Here is a 21513-nt window from a genome sequence, read left to right as displayed (position 1 = left end):
CCAATTATTAATTTAAAAATTCACAATGAGAATTAGTAGTCTCAGGTTGCTATTTAGTTCATTCCTCTTATTTTCAAACTTTTAAGTTGCTATTGATATTAATGTCAATGTTTTCGAGCAATCATTTCTAGTATCAAAAGGATATCTGATATGCATAGTTGGTCTGCAATCACTCTGTGCCTAGATATGTGAATAGTTTTTAAATTTCTTTTCTGATATAGAGAAATTTAAGAAAAAATTGTAGTCTAAATATTGATAAAAATGTTTGTCAATTCCAGAGTTCTGTAAAGACAACTGCAATAATTTTTATACACATCAAGTTGTAGTGGTTTTTAATTACAGTTTCAAAAGTAAAAATTATTAGGATAAAAACCACTCAATGGAGTCACTGATAAGAACTGTCATTAAATGTTATTAAATGTTTGATATTTCAAATGTCAATTTTCATATCCTTGAAAAAGTCAATCTGTAAAACAAATGGGTTTAGGAAAACCAAAAACCGTAACGTTTAAACCAATTCTAGCTCAATAGATACAAAAATCTATCATAATTATAAAACAGCTACAGGGATGAAAAGGAGATAAAGGGAGGAGGAAATGTTGCAAATACTGAAAAATATTTTATTTTAGTGCTTATACTCAGACATGTTGAACACTTTTTTTTGAAGTGCAATTTAAAATAACAACTGTTGTGACAATTTGGGATGAAATCTCCCTCTCTATGTCATAGATCTGAATGTAGAATGCATGATCTTCCCTAACAATAGTTTTTAAACGATGCATGAAACTCCAGGGCTTTCCAAGAGAGATCCTGAGATTTCCTTTTATCCGGTGATATTTTATATACCACACAGGACAGTTGCATATGGTGTCTTCCACAAATGGAATGTAAAATATTTAAGAAGTCCTACATGTAAGAATGTGAATGCTGACCTTTGTTTCTGATTGACCTGGTTGATATATGTTCCAGATAAGCAGCTGTGAGCCCCAAAAGGCTTTTAGTTACTGTTAATTTGCATAACAAATTTAGAATCCCCCCAAATGTGTTTCTTCTTAACATTAACACACAGGTACAGTGATGGTGATGCCTCTTCTGGTACAGAGTCTTTAGTTAAATCATCAGTTTGTTAACTGCTGTTTGCAAGGTAAACCCTCCCTCTGGAATGAACTTCTTTAAAGCAAAATGAAATAAAATAAAGGTAAGTAAAAGTAAATAGATTTTCCTATTGAAAGTTATTACTTCAGGAATGAAGAAGATGGATATTGATCGGTACCATCTTTTGCCATTACTGTCAGGTCCAAGTAGATGGCTAAGACACTTTATACTAAGCAAACAGCCATTTTCTCTTCTGACATGGGATCCCAGTGAGAATTGAAAAAAGTAAAAGGTTTGTAAAAACATTTTTCTGTCCTTCTTACAGGGACAATTTATGTTGAAGTAACAGTTTCTGAGATACTTGCACCTGTTATTGATTTATTTCTTCTTTGTCATGGACAGTCTCCTGTTTTATAATACAGTTACCCTTGTATACTGCTCTTAGGCAGTGATTTAGAAATAATTTTCATGGCAACAATGTCCCAAGGGGCTCAAAATAGAGGAAGCATATGAAACAAAAACCTAAACCTGCATATACGTTTTCTAGATGTTCTCTGGTACATAATGATTGCTGTGATATTTATTTTTAGCACTAATAGGGATGGGCCCCCATGATGAACTGTTGTCATAATGTTGCAAATGGAATTCTAAATCCATGAAGTCCCCATGGTTTCTGGTCAAATAACCCTTCCATATGACCTTGTGAATCCACAGAATGGAAAACAAAGAGTGTGAATGATATAAACTTAAGATAATCAAGGTATAATTTATTATCATCAAAGATGGGCTAAATCTCTTTTGATAAGAAAGCAAATTTGAGTCAAAAATCCAGTAAATCTGAGGAAAACTTTTGTTTAAATCATTGAGTACCTTTGATGTGCAACTATAAATTTGCACACCAGTACATGTATAAGCATCCACTTTATCTGTGTGCCCACCAATACAGTATACAATTGTTTCCTCCTAAAAAAATCAATATGGCTGTGATTTCTTGATGGTTCATTCACTGTTTATGGATAGGGATTAATGTTTGACCTTCCCTTGCCTTCTTGACTTGAACCAATTACTTTAGAATAATTTTTCTGGTTTAACTTTTTATCACATCTTCTGACATTTTAGTGAATAATATTTGACAGCTATGAACATCTGCAAAAGTTATCGTTATCATAAGTGGAGCTCAATGGAACAACCGTCACCAATGCTCTGAAGATCATATTGTACTACAGAGGAGGGACACGCTTATATTTTTTAAAAAATTGTTTGATTTCTTAGCAGGAGTCTTTGCTTAGTTTGCTTTAACAAATGCAGATTGTTTCAAAAAGTGACACCTGGGGGTGGAAAGCACATTTGCATTCCATACCAAGGAAGCCTCAAAGTATTTATTTTTCATTTTAGAATTTTATGCATTATTGTCATGCCTGAAACAGCTTTTAATCTTCTCTTTACATATATCTTTTTCTTAAAGAAATAAAACAAAATCTTTGGAAACATTTAGCACTGCAAACCAGTTTTATGCGTCACAGGCTTGCAAGTCCTTTCTGATCAAAGTATTTCATTTTAACATTCTGATTTCTTATTCAGTGTGTACCCAGTGAAACTGGTGTATTGCATTCTCCTTGACGAAAGCAATAGAGACAGAAAGCGCAGTCATTTATGTGCATATAACAATATAAATCACAAAGATTAAGGGAAATCATTTTGGGGAACACCACAATTTTGCAAGCAAAGGCACTTAAATAATTACCTTTTTAAGCAACTTTTATTGACTATGCAGAAGGATAAAAAGTAATCTTACTTGTTTTAAATGGCATAAAACAACAAAATGCCATTAACAGAGTGTTACATTCCTTATTTTACTAAGACTGTTGAAGCTTACCAGAAAGGGATAAAAAATGTATAAATTCAGGAACACTGGCTAGTAATATCCCAAACCATTGTCAGTGGACTCCTACTTTCTTCTGCCAAAATATGTGGAAGCATGCATGGATTGTACTAGATTAGTACGAGGGGCTCGTTTCCGTGGCATTAGCCAGGTATCTTAGCAACAAGACCATACCAGATTCTAGCAGTGCTCTGTGGTGGTGCATGTAATATCCTGGACATAATCTGTCTTTTAATTTTCTTTGGATTGTCGTGATATTACAGATACATGTGTTCAGTTATAGATCTTTATTTAATAAGAAGAATGCCTTAGCTGAAGATTTGTACTATGCCAGGAGTGGGCAACTCACAATAATGTTGCCGGCAGCTTAGCCCAGGTACTGCCTTGTCTCACATTTCAGATTGACAGGAAAACTTACTCCCTTCATTAAGATGTGCCTCATAGTTCATATCTTTATGCTGTGGAGATGAGGATGCTGCTGGAATTCATAATACTAAGAACGTTATTTAATGTCAGATAGAATGCAAATTGCTCGTACAATTGAAATGTCATCTAAAACATGCCACCGTATGCAACACCACTTTATTATAAGTCACTGAGAGCAATATCTTAAATTTGGAATTGCACTAATCCTTCATCTGCTTTGTTTACCTTTCATCTATAATAGAGATGTCGAATTTCCTCCAAACTGGATTTGCATGTTTTAACTGCTTGCTCACACAGCTCAAGATGTGTGGGAGAACTATATAGGGGTACTTCCTTTGATTTTCTTGTCTTTTTGCTGTTTGTTTAATGCAAATTAATAGCAAAAGATAGCTTTCAAATACAAAGCAAAATGCCATGTCAACCCTTTTGGGGAAGTAAGCTAAAGCTTATGGAAGAACATTTGATTATTTAAAAGATGAATTATAATACAAATATGCTGTCAGTTTATTGGTAATTGATTTTCTTGGCAATTTATTTTCATCCATTTAATTGAAGCAATAATAATTTTGTAAGATTAGTTTTGTTCACAGTAAAATCACACGGAAACTATATAGCCTTTTGTCATGTTTGCTTGAAGAAAGTGTCCAAAATAATTGCCTTCCAAAATAAAGCTATTCTGACAAAAAAAAAAATACTTTTTGTACATAAGAGTTCTTAAAATTGATTTCTAAATATTCACCCAAGACAGATGGCTTATCTCTTTTAGATTGGTTTTTAATACTAAAGAAGGCTCAGGACACTTCTTTACTTAGTACGTTGTAAAGTTTTTCATAAAAAAAAAAATCACATTTTTACAGAGAATTGAGTGATTCGAAGAAAATGGGGAAAAAGAAGAGAGTTCTTGAAACCACACTTCTTGTTTCTATCCTCTCCAACTCAATATCTCCTTCCCGCCCCCCACACACAGCTTGTCTCAAAGAATTTCAGCTCTGAAGTAGTGCTTAGTATCTTTCGATGGGCAGCACTGAAGATTCGGTTTTGTTTTGTTTGATATTATATATCATGTTTTGTTGTTCGTAACAAAGTACTGCTCAAGAAACACAAGTAGAACTTAAGAACTCTACCAAAAAGAGTATTTCTTCGTACCCATTATTGATATGAAACTCCCACAAGAAAGCAGGGAGTCCCAAAGTTAAAACTCTTTGAGTTGAATATGTGTCTCTATATGATTTGGGATATAACATCTGTATAGGGCTTTTACAGTATTTTTTTATATTAACGAAGATATGCTTTGACTCCTTCTAAAGAAGCCATTCATATGAATAATGCCGTGGTGTTATATCATTTACTCTGGTTTTAAAAGGTCTCCAGAATTACTCATTTATTCTTAATTTATTTTTTTACAATGTTGTGTTGGTTTCTGCCATAAAACAACACTAATCAGCCATAATTATACATATGTCGCCTCCCTCTTGAGCATCCCTACCCTCCCTGCAAGCCACCCCTCTAGGTCATTTATAACAAGTAATATATATATATATATATATAAATATACATATATATATATATATATATATACATATATATATATAAAACCTGAGATTTTACTAGGAAATAACTTCAAGCACAGGGCTTAGAATTTTTAAAAACAAGTTAAAATTTTGCATTTTGTCATTATAAGTCATTTTGCATAGATCTTTTCAATGAGAACATTAACTTGAAGACTCATGATATCCTTTAAAATCATGTGGGAAGAGGACATCTTTTTTCATAGCTGGGGATTTCATTTGAATATTTCTCTTAAAATATGAGAACCCAAAATATGTTTTATAAATACATAACATCAAAATATGATTTGCTCCATTCCTTGAGGGGGATCAAGTCAAAAATCAAGTACTAATGTCTTCTAATTTAATGGTACTTTTCCCCCTCATTTCTTTAAATTTTTTATTCTATCATTGGTCTGAGTGTTGGCTTTAAAGTCAAGTTACATTTTTCTTTCTCTTTGTCTAATTGTTAGTGAACAGAAATAATCTCACATTTACCAGCGTCTTGGTTCCAGAGGTGTCTCTGAGTTTTATGTAAACTAACTACAGAAATCAGTTTAGCCAGCTGTGAAGTATGACCTTCTCTTGGGTGTAAAATGACATCTGGCTAATGGTGAGTTACGCTATATAGCAGCAATGAAGAGAAAGTGAAGCACAGAAAGGCAAATTAAAGCAGTTTAGAGTCCATGTAAATCAGTCCATGTAAATATGACTGATTCCGATCCAGACCGTCAGCAAACAGTTTGTAGTAGATACACGTAATTCCAGAGGCGAACAAGGTGGGGAAAGATCAGAAATGTAGGAGCAATTATTCTGGGATACCTCTTTGAACAATATCTCTTTGTAGATGTGGTATATCAAAGTATGATCAGATAAGGAAACACTTCTAACAGCCTTCTCAGAATGATAGATATTACTTAGAATGACCCATCTGACCTATAACTTGGTAGTCTTTTTAGAACTGGAGCAATTACTGTTTCATGACTCTCAAATATTCACTTACAACCTTGCTCTTTTTCTTACACAATTGTTGCATTGCTAACTTCCTATTCTTAGATACCCTGCCACCATCTAATTCAGCTTTCCCAAAATCAAAATGAATGTTTTCCTCTGAACATAGATTGCATTCAAAGCCTCTCAGTAACTAAATTACATTCAGCGCCTAAACTAAGATGTCTAGTCAATGTTTTGTATACTTCTAGTCAGTTTTTAAGCTTATATGTTTATTTATATAATAACTTACAAGTTTATTTAAGATATTTAACTTACAAGTATATTTAATTTATATGCAGAGTACATCATGTGAAATGCTGGGCTGGATGAATCACAAGATGGAATCAAGATTGCCAGGAGAAACATCAATAACCTCATATGCAAATTATACCACCCTCGTGGCAGAAAGTGAAGAGTAAATAAAGAGCCTCTTGATGAAGGTAAAAGAAGAGAGTGAAAAAGCTGGCTTAAAATTCAACAGTCAAAAAACGAAGATCATGGCAGCCGGTCCCATCACTTCATGGCAAATAGATGGGGAAACAATGGAAACAGTGTCAGACTTTATTTTCTTGGGCTCCAAAATCACTGCAGATGATGAGTGAAGCCATGAAATTCAAAGATGCTTGCTCCTTGGAAGAAAAGCTATGACCAAACATAGACAGCATATTAAAAAGCAGAGACATTACTTTGCCAACAAAGGTCCATCTAGTCAGTTCAGTACAGATCAGTTAAGTTGCTCAGTCGTGTCCGACTCTTTGTCACCCTATGGCTGCAGCACACCAGGCCTCTCTGTCCATCAACAACTCCCAGAGTTTACCCAAACTCACATCCACAGAGTCGGTGATGCCATCCAGCCATCTCATCCTCTATCATTCCCTTCTCCTCCCACCTTCAATCTTTCCCAGCATCAGGGGAAACATCAGGGACACTTTTCAAATGAGTCAGTTCTTCACATTAGGTGGCCAAAGTTCAGCTTCAACATCAGTCCTCCAATGAACACTCAGGACTGATCTCCTTTAGGATGGACTGGTTGGATCTCCTTGCAGTCCAAGGGACTCTCAAGAGTCTTCTCCAACACCACATTTCAAAGGCATCAATACTTCAGCGCTCAGCTTTCTTTACAGAAGAACTCTCACATCCATACATGACTACTGGAAAAACCATAGCCTTGACTAGATGGACCTTTGTTGGCAAAGTAATGTCTCTGCTTTTTAATATGCTATCTAGGTTGGTCATAGCTTTCCTTCCAAGGAGTAAGCGTCTTTTAATTTCATGGCTGCAGTCACCATCTGCAGTGCTTTTGGAGCCCAGAAAAATAAAGTCTGACACTGTTTCCACTGTTTCCCCATCTATTTCCCATGAAGTGATGGGACTGGATGCCATGACCATAGTTTTCTGACACTCTCCTCTTTCACTTTAATCAAGAGGCTTTTTAGTTCTTCTTCACTTTGTGCCATAAGGGTGGTATCATTTGCATATCTGAGGTTATTGGTATTTCTCCCGGCAATCTTGATTCCAGCTTGTGCTTCATCCAACCCAGCGTTTCTCATGAGGTACTCTGCATATAAGTTAAATAAGCAGGGTGACAACATACAGCCTTGACACACTCCTTTTTGTATTTGGAATCAGTCTGTTGTTCCATGCCCAGTTCTAATTATTGCTTCCTGACCTGCATACAGATTCCTCAAGAGGCAGGTCAGGTGGTCTGGTATTCCCATCTCTTGAAGAATTTTCCACAGTTTATTGTGATCCACACAGTCAAAGGCTTTGGCATATTCAATAAAGCAGAAATAGATGTTTTTCTGGAATGCTCTTGCTTTTTTGATGATCCAGCTGATGTTGGCAATTTGATCTCTGGCACTCTGTCTATCAGATCTAGCCCCTTAAATCTATTTCTCAATTCCACTGTATAATTGTAAAGGATTTGATTTAGGTCATACCTGAATGGTCTAGTGGTTTTCCCAGTCAAAGCTATGGTTTTTCCTCTTGTCATGTATGGATGTGACAGTTATACCATAAAGAAAGCTTAGTGTCAAAGAATTGATGCTTTTGAACTGTGATGTTGGAGAAGACTATCAGGAGTCCCTTGGACAGCAAGGAGAACAAACCAGTCAATACTAAAGGAATTCTGAATATTCATTGAAAGGACTGATGCTGAAGCTGAAACTTGAATATTTGACCACCTTATGCGAAAAGCTGACTCTTCAGGAAAGACCCTGATGTTGGGAAAGATTGAAGGCAGGGGGAGAAGGGGACAACAGAAGATGAGAGATGATTGGATGACATCACTGACTCAATGGACATGAGTTTGAGCAAACTCTGGGAGATGATGAAGGACAAGGAAGCCTAGCCTGCTGCAGTCCATGGTGTCACAAAAAGTTGGACATGACTGAGTAACTGAACAACAAGAAGTGAGTTTTGTTATCACTGTGAAATAGATTCATTTCGAAAACAGTCCCTAGATGAGTTGAGAAACATCTTTGACCCAAAATGCTGAGCCAGATTTATCAACCTCAGTAAAATGACACATTCTACCTCTAATCAAGTAAAACGAGAGAATATGAAACTTTAAGAATGATGTTTGATCATATAGATAAAACCAGCAGAAAGGTAAAGGATGAATAATAGAACTTTTACCTGAAGAAATCAAGAGCTTTTTTTGTTTTTCCAGTGAAAAAAGAGTTGATGATTTTATCTTAAATCATTTGCTTATACACAAAGAGAATGTTTAATCTCTTAAGCCTCTTTGGTTTTCTTCCTTTCTACCTTGTTCTTTTCTTAGACACAACCAACACCAAGGCTAGCTTGACAGAAGCAGATGGTGATGTAGCCTAAGACGGAGACTCAAACAAAACAGTGCACAGGACATGAGTTAGGACTGAGAAGTTGATGGGACTGTAGGGAGGAGACCGAGAAGAATGACAGCTCCCTAATTTTAAAGACCTTTTTCGGGAGAACTGGGGATAAAACGTGGGAGGATTTGAAGACTGGAAAGCATGCCTAACCTCCTCCTGCTCCATCCCAGACTCTGTATGGCTTGGAGGCCACAATTAAACACAAATAATTAACGTTGCTTTATATATAGAGAGAGGGGTCCTGATTAACAGTATTTTGGTTTTGAAATGGACTATACCACTCACTCTTCTGCCACAAAGGGTAGGATACTGGACATAAAATATTCTTAAAGATTGAGTTTTTGGGATCCTTTTCTCTATGGCACTGTCATATCTTAAGCCTTATCCATTACAGAAAAGTTGACAAGAAAGCTCAGGCAGTAGACTTCTGAGCGATATGAAGCAAGAAAGATCCAACCCTTGACAGGACTGGTATTTACCCCTAACTGTCATCATGAATTGAAATATTGATTACCTTCCTTTTTCCCAACTACAATTATGAATGCTATATTTTTACAAGGTAGCAGAGCCAGAGTGTTGGAAATCAGTGAAAGAAGATGAAAACAGGCTGCAACAACTGGAGGGGTCCTTTTACACACATCTTTTACCAGCATACCCTGGAGATGTTTGGGATTTCGTTCCAGATCACTGTAATAATGCAAATATTGCAATAAAGCAAGTCACATAAATTTTTGTTTTTTTTAGTGCATATAACAGTTACATGTATACTATACTGGAGCCTATTGAGCATGTAATAGCACTATGTCAATTTACATACCTTAGTTAAAAAATACGTTATTGATAACCATCTTCTGAAACTTCAGCCAGTCATAACGTTTTTGCTAGTGGAGGGTCTTGCTGCAATGTTGATGGCTGCTGACTGATCAGGATGATGACTTCTGAAGGTTGGAGTGGTTGGTCAGTCAGGACACACACATTTATCGAGTTGGCTGTCTTATATGGCTGTGGTTTGTGATGCCCCCAAACAATTATGATAGTAACATCAAGATAACCAATCACAGATGACCAATAACAAACATAATGATAATGAAAAAGCCTGAAATACTTCAAGAATAACCCAACTGTGGCACAGAGATATGAAGTAAGCTAAAGGATATTGGAACAATGGGACCAATAGATTTGCTCAATGCAGGATTGTTCAGGAAAAGTCAATTTGTAAAAAACAGTATATGCAAAGTTCAACAAATCAAGCACAGTCAAATGAGGTACATCTCTATTTGCTGAGTAGTGGAGTCCTTTCTAGCTTATCATCCCTCCCTATGTAAGGGGAAGGGGAAGAGTTAGAGAAAATTAGAAAGTGAAAGTCCTACTACTAAGGAATTCATTGTAATCCTACTACTAGAGAAGTGAGACGTGAGAAATCCCCAAAACCAAGTCCCAAAAGTAACCAGTGAATTTTGAGCACCTACTCCTACATGCCTTGGACTCTGCCAAGGGTTTGACATGACATGTTTTTTGATCCTCATTACAAGCTTGTGAGGTGGATACTGTTATTACCCTGTTTTAAGGATGAAGAAATAGATTTTGATGCAGATAAACAACTTTCATGAAAGTCAGTCAGCTATTAATAATCATGATAATAGTAATGATACAGTGATAAAGCAAATTCTTGCATAGCATTTATTGTGAGCCTGGTACCAAATGCTTAATATAGATCAATAAATTTAAACCTTGAACAATCCAATGAGACAGGTACTTAGTTATTCTCATCTTTAGAGATAATTAAATCAAGACCCAGAAGTATGGTTACTTTTCCAAGTCACACATCCAGTAAGCAATAGAACCAGGCTTTAAAATCAAGCATTCAGAGTTTTGCCTTTTTACAGTTTTTGTATATGAATTTAGATATTTAATGTCTTCCATTGATATAAGCATTTTTTCAACAACAGAGGACTGCAGTTAAGGCAATGGAAAATAAGAAGAAAAATATTTGAGTAAATAAGTAATTTGAGATGTTCATCTCCCTATAATTTTGAACTTTCAGGTGAACTTGATTTGAATGTGTTTATAGATGAGAAAATTAAGTGAACTGTGGAAAATTACACTGCTGGCATCTTTTTGTGGTTATGCTGCTTGACAAGTAAGTTATCTCAAAGAATTGCAGCCCTGTCAAAGCATATAGGATGGAGTGAATTAGTGTGTATTTACTATTAGTGGGCAATAATGAATATTCTGCTAATCTTTAGAAATTACTTGTATCTTATTCCAACAGCACTCAGCAAAATACCGCAGACTTCCTTCATAATTTGATCTTTACTTTTAATCTGAAATTAATTTTACATATATAATTATTGGTATACTATGTGGGTTTTTTTTTTTTTTTTTTTTGCTGTTAGTAGCTATGCAAACAATAACCCGTGACTAGTAGCCACTTTAATCTTACTATTATTATCATTATTGAATAGTAAAAAAAAAATATGTCACAACTTTCAAGATGTCATATAAACTTTAAAAAGTTTAGACTACTTATTGAAAAATCCTGAGTAATTTCAAATTGTTGCTGACATTAAAAAGGATTGCCTGAAATGATAGTGTCTTGTAGCTCTAAGTAGCAGTCTGAAGTAAATCTAGTAATAATTATGGTTACATCTTGATCACTTGCCTTTTCCTGTTTATTAACCTTGTAAGGAAACATATTGTTAGAGTCATCTTTAATTCATATGAAAAATTAATCTCCTTTCCCTTCCATTTCAGACCTTAAAACAAGAATGGAAATTGCAATTTCAATGCTTAAACTTTTTTTTCCTGGAGAGATTCCCACGTGGAAAATTGAAGCAATGCTACTAAAAGTTCACTCCCTTGATCACGCATTAGCTTTAGTACCTTTTGTCACTGAGCTTTCAGGAAGGAGCATCAACATTATCCTGGGCAGCTGGAACCAGCTAGGCCTTGAGCTGTTGAGACTAGCCCATTTGAAAAGAAAATAACTAAAGACAAAAATTCACCAGCTAACCTGAATTGCTGATCCCTGGAGGGTAGTCTAAGGAAAGTTGGAAAAGATTATGTAAAATAGCTCTCATATGTTAGGCAGGAAAAATTACTTATTGCTTCTAAATGGGAAGATTGTAAACAAGGCCTCCCATTTTTGTAAAGAAGGGCAAGATCAGCTGCATAAAGATACTGCCCTCAAACGTACTTTTCATGAAGTGCCATTGTGTTTAAATTCATCCACGTCTCTAAGAGAGAGGAGAGAAACGGGGGAGGTTTGTCGCTTATTTCTGAGCCCCCTTCTCTGCTGGGAAGAGCTGGAAGTCTAAACAGGAAGCCTAAACCCACACCTCTGCTTTTTCATCTTAAACCTAAAACAAAACAGTGGCAGTCCTACAATCAAAGAAATTGTGAAATATTTTGTAAAGGTTTGACGCTGCTGCTGCTGCTAAGTCGCTTCAGTTGTGTCCGACTCTGTTCGACCCCATAGATGGCAGCCCACCAGGCTCCCCCATCCCTGGGATTCTCCAGGCAAGAACACTGGGGTGGGTTGCCATTGCCTTCTCCGTTTGACGCTGCAGATGTGACCAAATCAGTGTTTACTTATTTTGTCTTTCCTTACTGTAAGAACATCTGTTATATGCCTAAATTTAATCTGTGTTATTCATACTTGACTTCTTAAACATGGGAGTAAATTAATAATGTTTACAGTTATGTCAATGCTATTATTAATTGTAACTATTTTACAATTTCATGCTTTGGATCTATAAATCTTACAGGTAAGAGTAAGAAAAGTTAACATGTATGTGATGTCTATCTGGTAATTATGTATATATATATATATATTTTTTAAATTTTATTTTATTTTTAAACTTTACAACACTGTACCAGTTCTGCCAAACATCTAAACGAATCTGCCACAGGTACACCCGTACTCCCCACCCCAAACCTTCCTCCCTCCTCCCTCCCCATACCCTCCCTATTTTTATTACATTTTTAAAACGTTGCTAAATAAGCATGATGACTTGAGTTTCTGTTTTATTCTTTTAAATCTTACTTAGCCCAAGTGCATATGTTTCTGGTCACGCCCTTTCACATAGTCCTTTAGAGGTCTCCTCTTTGTAATAAACTCAAGGAACTGTGGTTTCCAAACTTGTTACTGTGTAGAAAATTATTAATAGTTTCCATCCCTTTGGACCCTATGTCTCAAGATTTTATTTGTTTTATTTACCCAACGTGTATTTGCTTAATAATTTGTTTCTTCCCATTCTATTTACAGGTAGACAGCAGTCGACAACAGTAGCATTGATTTGCCAAATTTGAGGAGAGGCCCCAGGTCTGGGATTTGGACTGAGTGGATGTGGGCAGATGTGGTACAGGTGCTTGGAGACTGCAGAGGCTGCAGTCCTGGGACTCTCTGAGCAGAGCCGAGTGGTGTGGATTAAAGGACTTGGACAGACTTGGTGAATGCGCTGATGGCTGGAAATGTGTGATTGCCAGAATGCTGTGCTAAGCCAGAAGAGGGTCAGGAGCTGGATCACCTAATGTCCACAGAGGATCCGATTGTGAACGAGAGGCAAACAGCCCAAGAATAAGTAAACAGAGAAAAATGAAGGGCAATCACATACATACTATATATTCCATATACTCCAAGCGCGGTTCCATTCAGCAAGAGAGCTACAGCTGCCCTCTCTCCCTGCCTTATACCTGGAGTGGGATTTAAGGGATCCTATATACTCCTGAAATAATTGCATCTAGGTGTTTTATCTCTGGTAAATGAACATTAGCTTTTTTAAATAGTAAAATTATTGAACTTTTTTAAGGAATCACTGTGCTACCTCTCCCTGTAGGAAGATCATACTTCCTAGCCCCTATTTCCCTTGGTTAAAGAACACTTAAGTGGAAATTGCAAGATATTTCTAAACAAAGGTTTTAAGAATTCTTGTGTGGTTCCTCCATGCTCTCTTTTCCCTTCCGTCAGGTAGAGAACAAAGAAATGTGTAAGATATATCATTCTTGACCCCAAAAGGACATGTAACTTGAGTGAAAAATAAACTTTATTTGGCAAATCACTGAGACTTTTTAGATTTTTTGTTGTTGTTGTTATCACAACATTATTTAACCTCAGTTGACTGAGACAGACTATCATTGACATGATTGCTTCTACTGGAGTTCAGACAATACTTGTATGATCTTTGATATTTCTTACAGCACTGTTTTAAAATCTTATTTACCCCAATTATATGTCTCTTGAAAATAACCTCAATGTCTTTTGTTTGATTCACCATATAAACCTCATACCTCTAAAAAAAAATATTTAAAAATACAACACGATGAATCAATGAATAAATAGTTAACATATGTTCATTGTAGTAACTATGAAGGATACAAACATGTCAAAGAAAGTGAAATTAAGATAAATATTTCCATTTGGAGAAGTCTATTTTAGTTATAAGTTGATTCATTTTTCCTGGTAGTAAATCAAATGATTCTTCTCTTTTATAATGTGGCATCTGAAAGTACAGTATATAGTAAAAACACTTCATGACTACGTTGCCAAAATTGTATTATAAAAATAAAGTACCACACATTTAACTGGGGCTACTGAAGACTGCTGCTGCTGCTAAGTTGTTTCAGTCATGTCCGACTCTGTGCGACCCCATAGACAGCAGCCCACCAGGCTCCCCCGTCCCTGGGATTCTCCAGGCAAGAACACTGGAGTGGGTTGCCATTTCCTCCTCCAATGCAGGAAAGTGAAAAGTGAAAGTGAAGTCGCTCAGTCGTGCCCAACTCCTAGCGACCCCATGGACTGCAGCCTGCCAGGCTCCTCCATCCATGGGATTCTCCAGGCAAGAGTACTGGAGTGGGGTGCCATTGCCTTCTCCAACTGAAGACTATATCAAGTTAAATACTATACAGCAGTTACAGTACACGTTTTCATGAAAGAAAGAAAAAGAAAGAAAAACAGGAAGAGTTCCACATCTTCTTTGGAAGATTTTTTTCCCTGACAACCTCGGGATATTTACCACAATTCTGAATCAGACTTTCATTTTTGATGTTAGAAAATTAGGTTTTATCATGTATTGAGTGATAGATTGAAAGGGGTTATAATCATAGCCAATTAAAATATGATTGAGAATGTTAATTCATTTATTTACAGAAAAGAAGATAATGCTTTGCAGAGTGTTGTACCCTTATTTAAAGAAGCTAGGAACTTGAAAGTACCTGGATTGTGAACTAGTCGTTTGAAGTTTGCTTGGTGAGACATACATAATCATATGGCCAATGTATCCAGGTCTCATTTGGAAGTGATGAAATCTTTTTGTCTTTGTCAGAGAATACTTCTCTAGTGCTAGAATGTGTTTCCAGAGTTCAACACCAATCTTCTCTTTTCCACCAAAATTGATATTCAAGATTCATGTTTAAAGCAGACCACTCTCTCCTGCTTATATGTACATATGTGCTTATTTCTTTAGATATACTCATATTTCTAAGTTTGAGATATGCTTTTAACAGTCAGATGGTAGGACTGCTTAATCATGTGTTTTGATTTAATGAAAGCAGGTCTTGGAGGGTATATTCTTTTTTATGTTTTCTGGTTTCTAGGAAGTACTCCCCAGTTGCTAATATGTGCTGTTTTTGAATACATACTCTTCAGCTGCGAGAAAAGAAATGGTTGGTTTAATAGCCAGAAGACCTAGGTTCTAGCTCAGGTTTTGGATTTTATTACCTGTATAACCTTGTTCAGATCACTTATTTTTTTCTCATCTGTGAAATGGAAGTTTTAATATCTTCTTCACAGAATTGTGATGATGAATAAATAATATGTAGATGGTGAAGTGAAGCTCACTCAGTCGTGTCCGACTTTTTACGACCCCATGGACTGTAGCCTACCATGCTCCTCCGTCCATGGGATTCTCCAGGCAAGAATACTGGAGTGGGTTGCCATTTCCTTCTCCAGGAGATCTTCTCAACTCAGGGATCGACCCCGGGTCTCCCGCATTGCAGGCAGACGCTTTACCATCTGAGCCACCAGGGAAGCTCAGGTAAAGCATGTAGATGGTAGGTAGTCTACAGACTTGGTGAAGCTATCAGGGAGCGCATCAGAGCATCATGCGTTCCCATACTTCCGTTAGAAACCAAAGCTGTGGCTAAACCAGGAATCCAAAGAGTCCTACCAGCTCCTGTAAAGGTCTCTCACCTCTTCCCACCACTACTGAATTATAGTCTCCCACTACAGTTTGATCAAATGACCCTTAAGAGTCTTGGTCTTGGATTTTACCTGTTTACCTCAGTCAACATGTTATGCTATGCTAAGTCACTTCAGTCGTGTCCGACTCTGTGCGACCCCATAGACAGCAGCCCACCAGGCTCCCCCGTCCCTGGGATTCTCCAGGCAAGAACACTGGAGTGGGCTGCCATTTCCTTCTCCAATGCATGAAAGTGAAAAGTGAAAGGGAAGTCAGTCGTGTCTGACTCTTAGCGACCCCATGGACTGCAGCCTGCCAGGCTCCTCCGTCCATGGGATTTTCCAAGCAAGAGTACTGGAGTGGGGTGCCATTCAGTCAACATAAGATGCCCTAAACTCTTGTTATTTCTCATCAGATTCCAATCCGCCTATGATTCTGTATGTGTGTGTGTGTGTGTGTGTGTGCGTGTGTGTGAGTGTATGTGTGTGCAACTCTTTGCAATCCCATGGACTGTAGCCCACCAGGTTCCTCTGTCCATGGGATTTTCCAGGCAAGAAAACTGGAGTCGGTCATCATTTCCTTCTGCAGGGGATCTTCCCGACCCAGTGATTGAACTTGCATTTCTTGTGTCTCCTGCATTGGCAGCAGGTTCTTTACCACTGGTGCCACTTGGGAGGCCCCATGATTCCATATACTATTCTCAAATTTGCTCTACCCAGACACTTTCCTTGTCAGTCATTAGCAAAATCTTCTATATCAGAAGTTGGCAGATGTGTGTGTGTGTGTGTGTGTAGAAGTGATCCTTCTCCAGTGGAGGAAGGAGAAGGCTAGGGAAGGTAGGGAGAAGAAGTTGTTCTATGCAACTGGAAAATATACCATATGGCTGTGTTATGTTGTGTTAGAAGTGCCATAGGTTTTGTAGATACCAAATTGCAGTGTGTTTATCTGCATATTGGCCTTTGGAGTTTCCTCATAAATTTTGGGTAGAGTTTGGGTGGAGGTTGTAGGGAACAGCTTTGTATCTCAAGATCAGGACATGTGTCTTCACCAATGTGAGTCACTGTGGCCCCCTTGGTGCCCTGAGCATCTACAGCTGATCCTCTGGATTGGGGGTGGGAGATGTTTGTTTTTATATGAAAGGGTTGGATAGTAAATATCAATACTTGAGGCCTTGTGGACCAAGAGACAAAATCAAGAATATCATGCATGTACTTATATAACCATTTAAAGTCTAAGTCTAACTCTAAAAATATAAAACCTATTCTCAGCTCCCAGGCATAAAGTGCACAGGAGGCTGGCGAATTTGTCCATGTTGGCTGAATTTGTCCATGTTGGTTGAATTTGCCAATCTCTGCTCTGTATCTTTGGCTTCCTCTTGAAATCTCTGCAGCCTCTTGGTCTGAGTGGAAGCTGGCTGTCAGGTGAGCGCACATTTTTCTGCTATGTTCTCTAGACACGACTGTTTCTTTTCCTTGAACTCAATACTATTGCTCCTGGAGGTGGGAATCTTCCTTTGTTCTGATTACTGGCTCCAAACATTGTAACACCACTCTCCCCTTTGAAACATTTCTTCTCAGGAACTTTGTAAGATTAACTACTCTCTACTCTTATTTGACATAATCATGATCCTTGAGACACTGTTTCCTCATCTTACCAATTTGCAATCCTTAAGTCTATCATATCAACTAATTCACCATTTCTCTCCCTCCAATACAATTTCTGTCATAAATCTTGGTAATTTCAATGTAGATAAACCCTTCCAGTACTTTAACCGCCCAGGTCTTTGACTTTACCATGTCTCAAGAGTTTGCATTCCACCCTACCTTATTCACTCCAGCCATATCTTAGACCTTGACACTTCAATTATAATTTCAGTTTCAAGCACTCTAATCTCAAGTTGGAGAAGGCAATGGCAACCCACTCCAGTACTCTTGCCTGGAAAATCCCATGGACGGAGGAGCCTGGTAGGCTGCAGTCCATGGGGTCACTAAGAGTTGGGCAAGACTGAGCGACTTCCCTTTCACTTTTCATTTTCATGCATTGGAGAAGGAAATGGCAACCCACTCCAGTGTTCTTGCCTGGAGAATCCCAGGGATGGGGGAGCCTGGTGGGCTGCCATCTATGGGGTCACACAGAGTCGGACACGACTGAAGCGACTTAACAGCAGCAGCGATCTCAAGTCACTGCCTGATTTATCATTCCATCCCCTCCCCGTGTCCAATCACATTCTCTCTCTTTCTCTAATATTCTTACTTCAAAATTCCTTTATTTCTGACTTACCACTTTTTCACTGTGCACCACACCCCACATCTCCTCACTGGTCTCCTTACCCAGCTTAGAAACTGTGATCTGTCATGAGTCCCTTGCCTACCACCATTGATTCATCTCCCAAACTTATCTTGTGCTCACAAAACCTGAAGTCTATAAAATCAACTTTTCACCCATAATACAGCTGCCCATGCCCCTGACTGAGATCTGAAGAAGCACATGGTCAATTTCCCACGTCTCTCTCTTTGTTTATAACTATTAATCTCAAGTGTGCTTTTTGTTCAGTTCAGTTCAGTTCAGTTCAGTCACTCAGTTGTGTCTGACTCTTTGTAACTCCATGGACTGCAGCACGCCAGGCTTCCCTGTCCATCACCAACTCCCGGAAAGTACTCAAACTCACGTCCATCGACTCCGTGATGCCATCCAACCATCTCATCCTCTGTCATTCCCTTCTCCTCCTACCTTCAGTCTTTCCCAGCATCAGAGTCTTTTCCAGTGAATCAGATCTTTGCATCAAGTGGCCAAAGTTTTGGAGTTTCAGCTTCAGCATCAGTCCTTTCAATGAATATTCAGGACTGATTTCCTTTAGGATTGACAGGTTGGATCTCCTTGCTGTCCAAGGGACTCTCAAGAATCTTCTCCAACACCACAGTTCAAAATCATCAATACTTTGGTGCTCAGCTTTCCTTATGGTCCAACTCTCACATCCATACGACTACTGGTAAAACCATAGCTTTGACTAGATAGACCTTTGTTGGCAAATTAATGTCTTTGCTTTTTAATATGCTGTCTAGGTTGGTCATAGCTTTTCTTCCAAGAAGCAAGCATCTTTGAATTTCATGACTGCAGTCACCATCTGCAGTGATTTTGGAGGCCCCCCAAATAAAGTCTGTCATTATTTCCATTGTTTCCCATCTATTTGCCAAGAAGTAATGGGCCCAGATGCCATTATTTCAGTTTTCTGAATGTTGAGCTTTAAGCCAACTTTTTCACTCTCCTCTTTCACTTTCATCAAGAGGCTCTTTAGTTCTTCTTCACTTTCTGCCATAAGGCTGATGTTATGTGCATATCTAAGGTTATTAATATTTCTCCCAGCAATCTTGATTCCAGCTTGTTTTCATCCAGCCCAGATTTTGCGTGATGTACTCTGCATATAAGTTAAATAAGAAGGGTGAAAATATACAGCCTTGACTTACTCCTTTTCCTATTTGGAACTAGTCTGTTGTTCCAGGTCCTGTTCTAACTGTTGCTTCCTGACCTGTATACAGATTTCTCAGGATGCAGGTCAGGTGGTCTGGTATTTCCATCTCATTAAGAATTTTCCACAGTTTGTTGTGATCCACACAGTTAAAGGCTTTGGTGTAGTCAGTCAATAAAGCAGAAATAGATGTTTTTCTGAAACTCTCTTGCTGTTTTGATAATCCAGCGGATGTTGGCAATTTGATCTCTGATTCCTCTGCCTTTTTAAAATCCAGCTTTAACATCTGGAACAGTTCTATGAATGTTCTATAAATGGTTCTATGAAGACCTACAAGATCTTCTAGACCTTTTAGAACTAACACCTCAAAAGATATCCTTTTCATTGTAGGGGACTGGAATGCAAAAGTAGGAAGTCAAGAGATACCTGGAGTCACAGGCAAATTTTGCCTTGGAGGAAAAATGAAGCAAGACAAAGGCTAACAGAGTTTTGCCAAGAGAAGGCGCTCGTCATAGCAAACACACTCTTCCAACAATACAAGAGAAGATTCTACACATGGACATCACTAGATGGTCAATACCAAAATCAGACTGATTATATTCTTTGCAGCCAAAGATGGAGAAGCTCTATACAGTCAGCAAAAACAAGACTGGGAGCTGACTATGGCTCAGGTCATGAACTCCTTATTGCAAAGTTCAGACTTAAATTGAAGAAAGTAGGGAAAACCACTAGGCTATTCAGGTATAACCTAAATCAAATTCCTTATGATTTTATAATGGAAGTAACAAACAGATTCAAGGGATTAGATCTGATAGAGTGCCTGAAGAACTATGGACAGAGGTTTGTGACATTGTATAGGAGGCAGTGATCAAGACCATTCCTAAGAAAAAGCAATGCAAAAAGGCAAAACGGTTGTCTGAGGAGGCCTTACAAATATCTGAGAAAAGAAGAGAAGTTACAGGCGAAGGAGAAAAGAAAAGATATACCTATTGAATGCAGATTTCCAAAGAATAATAAAGAAAGATAAGAAAGCCTTCCTTAGTGATCAATGCAAAGAAATAGAGCAAAACAATAGAATGGGAAGGACTAGGGATCTCTACAAGAAAATTAGAGATACCAAGGGAACATTTCATGCAAAGATGGGCACAATAAAAGACAGAAATGGTATGGACCTAACAGAAGCAGAAGATAACAAGAGGTGGCAAGAACACACAGAAGAACTATACAAAAAAGATCTTCATGACCCAGATCACCACGATGGTGTGATCATTCACTTAGAGCCAGACATCCTGGAATGCAAAGTCAAGTGGGTCTTAGGAATCATGACTATGAACAAAGCTAGTGGAGGCGATGGGATTCCCGTTGAGCTACTTCAAATACAGAAAGATGATGCCGTGAAAGTTCTGCATTCAATATGCCAGCAAATTTGGAAAACTCAGCAGTGGCCACAAGACTGGGGAAGGTCAGTTTTCATTCCAATCCCAAAGAAAGGCAACGCCAAAGTGCTCTTTGTGCTGCCTTACAAGTCTTCCTTCCTTCCTTAGGTGCTTTCCTCCTCACCTACAGGATGATTTATCATCCTTTTATCTCCTCTGTAACCTCTCCCACTTGCTCTTCTGCTCTCATTTTCTTCTTATATTACAGGAAAAAAAAAAAGAGAGAGAGAATGGAAACAATCAACAGCAACTTTTGTGTGCTTTTGCACAAACCTACCTTCACACATCTGCCCCTATGCATTCTGCCATCCACTGTATTGTCTTTGCTCCATGGAAGGCTAGTCTTCTTTGTACATTTTCCCCCTTCCTGTTTTAAGGACATTGCTTCTGTGGCTGCTGTCCTCATCCTGAATCAAATGATCCCTCTCTACAGGAACATTCCCAATAGGATATAAATATGCTACAACAGCACATATCATAAAAGATCTTCATTTGATCCCAATATACTTCCAAACACCTCAGCAGTTCTGTGCTAACTTTCCTAGAAAATCTCCTGAAAGATTATGCCTAATCTCTCTCTACTGCCTTTCCCATTCTCTCTTAAATACACTTTATTCTGGTTTCACCCCTATCAT

This window comes from Bos taurus, chromosome 6 (assembly GCF_002263795.3).
Source record: "Bos taurus isolate L1 Dominette 01449 registration number 42190680 breed Hereford chromosome 6, ARS-UCD2.0, whole genome shotgun sequence".
Taxonomy (NCBI): domain Eukaryota; kingdom Metazoa; phylum Chordata; class Mammalia; order Artiodactyla; family Bovidae; genus Bos; species Bos taurus.
This window is presented reverse-complemented; position numbering follows the sequence as displayed.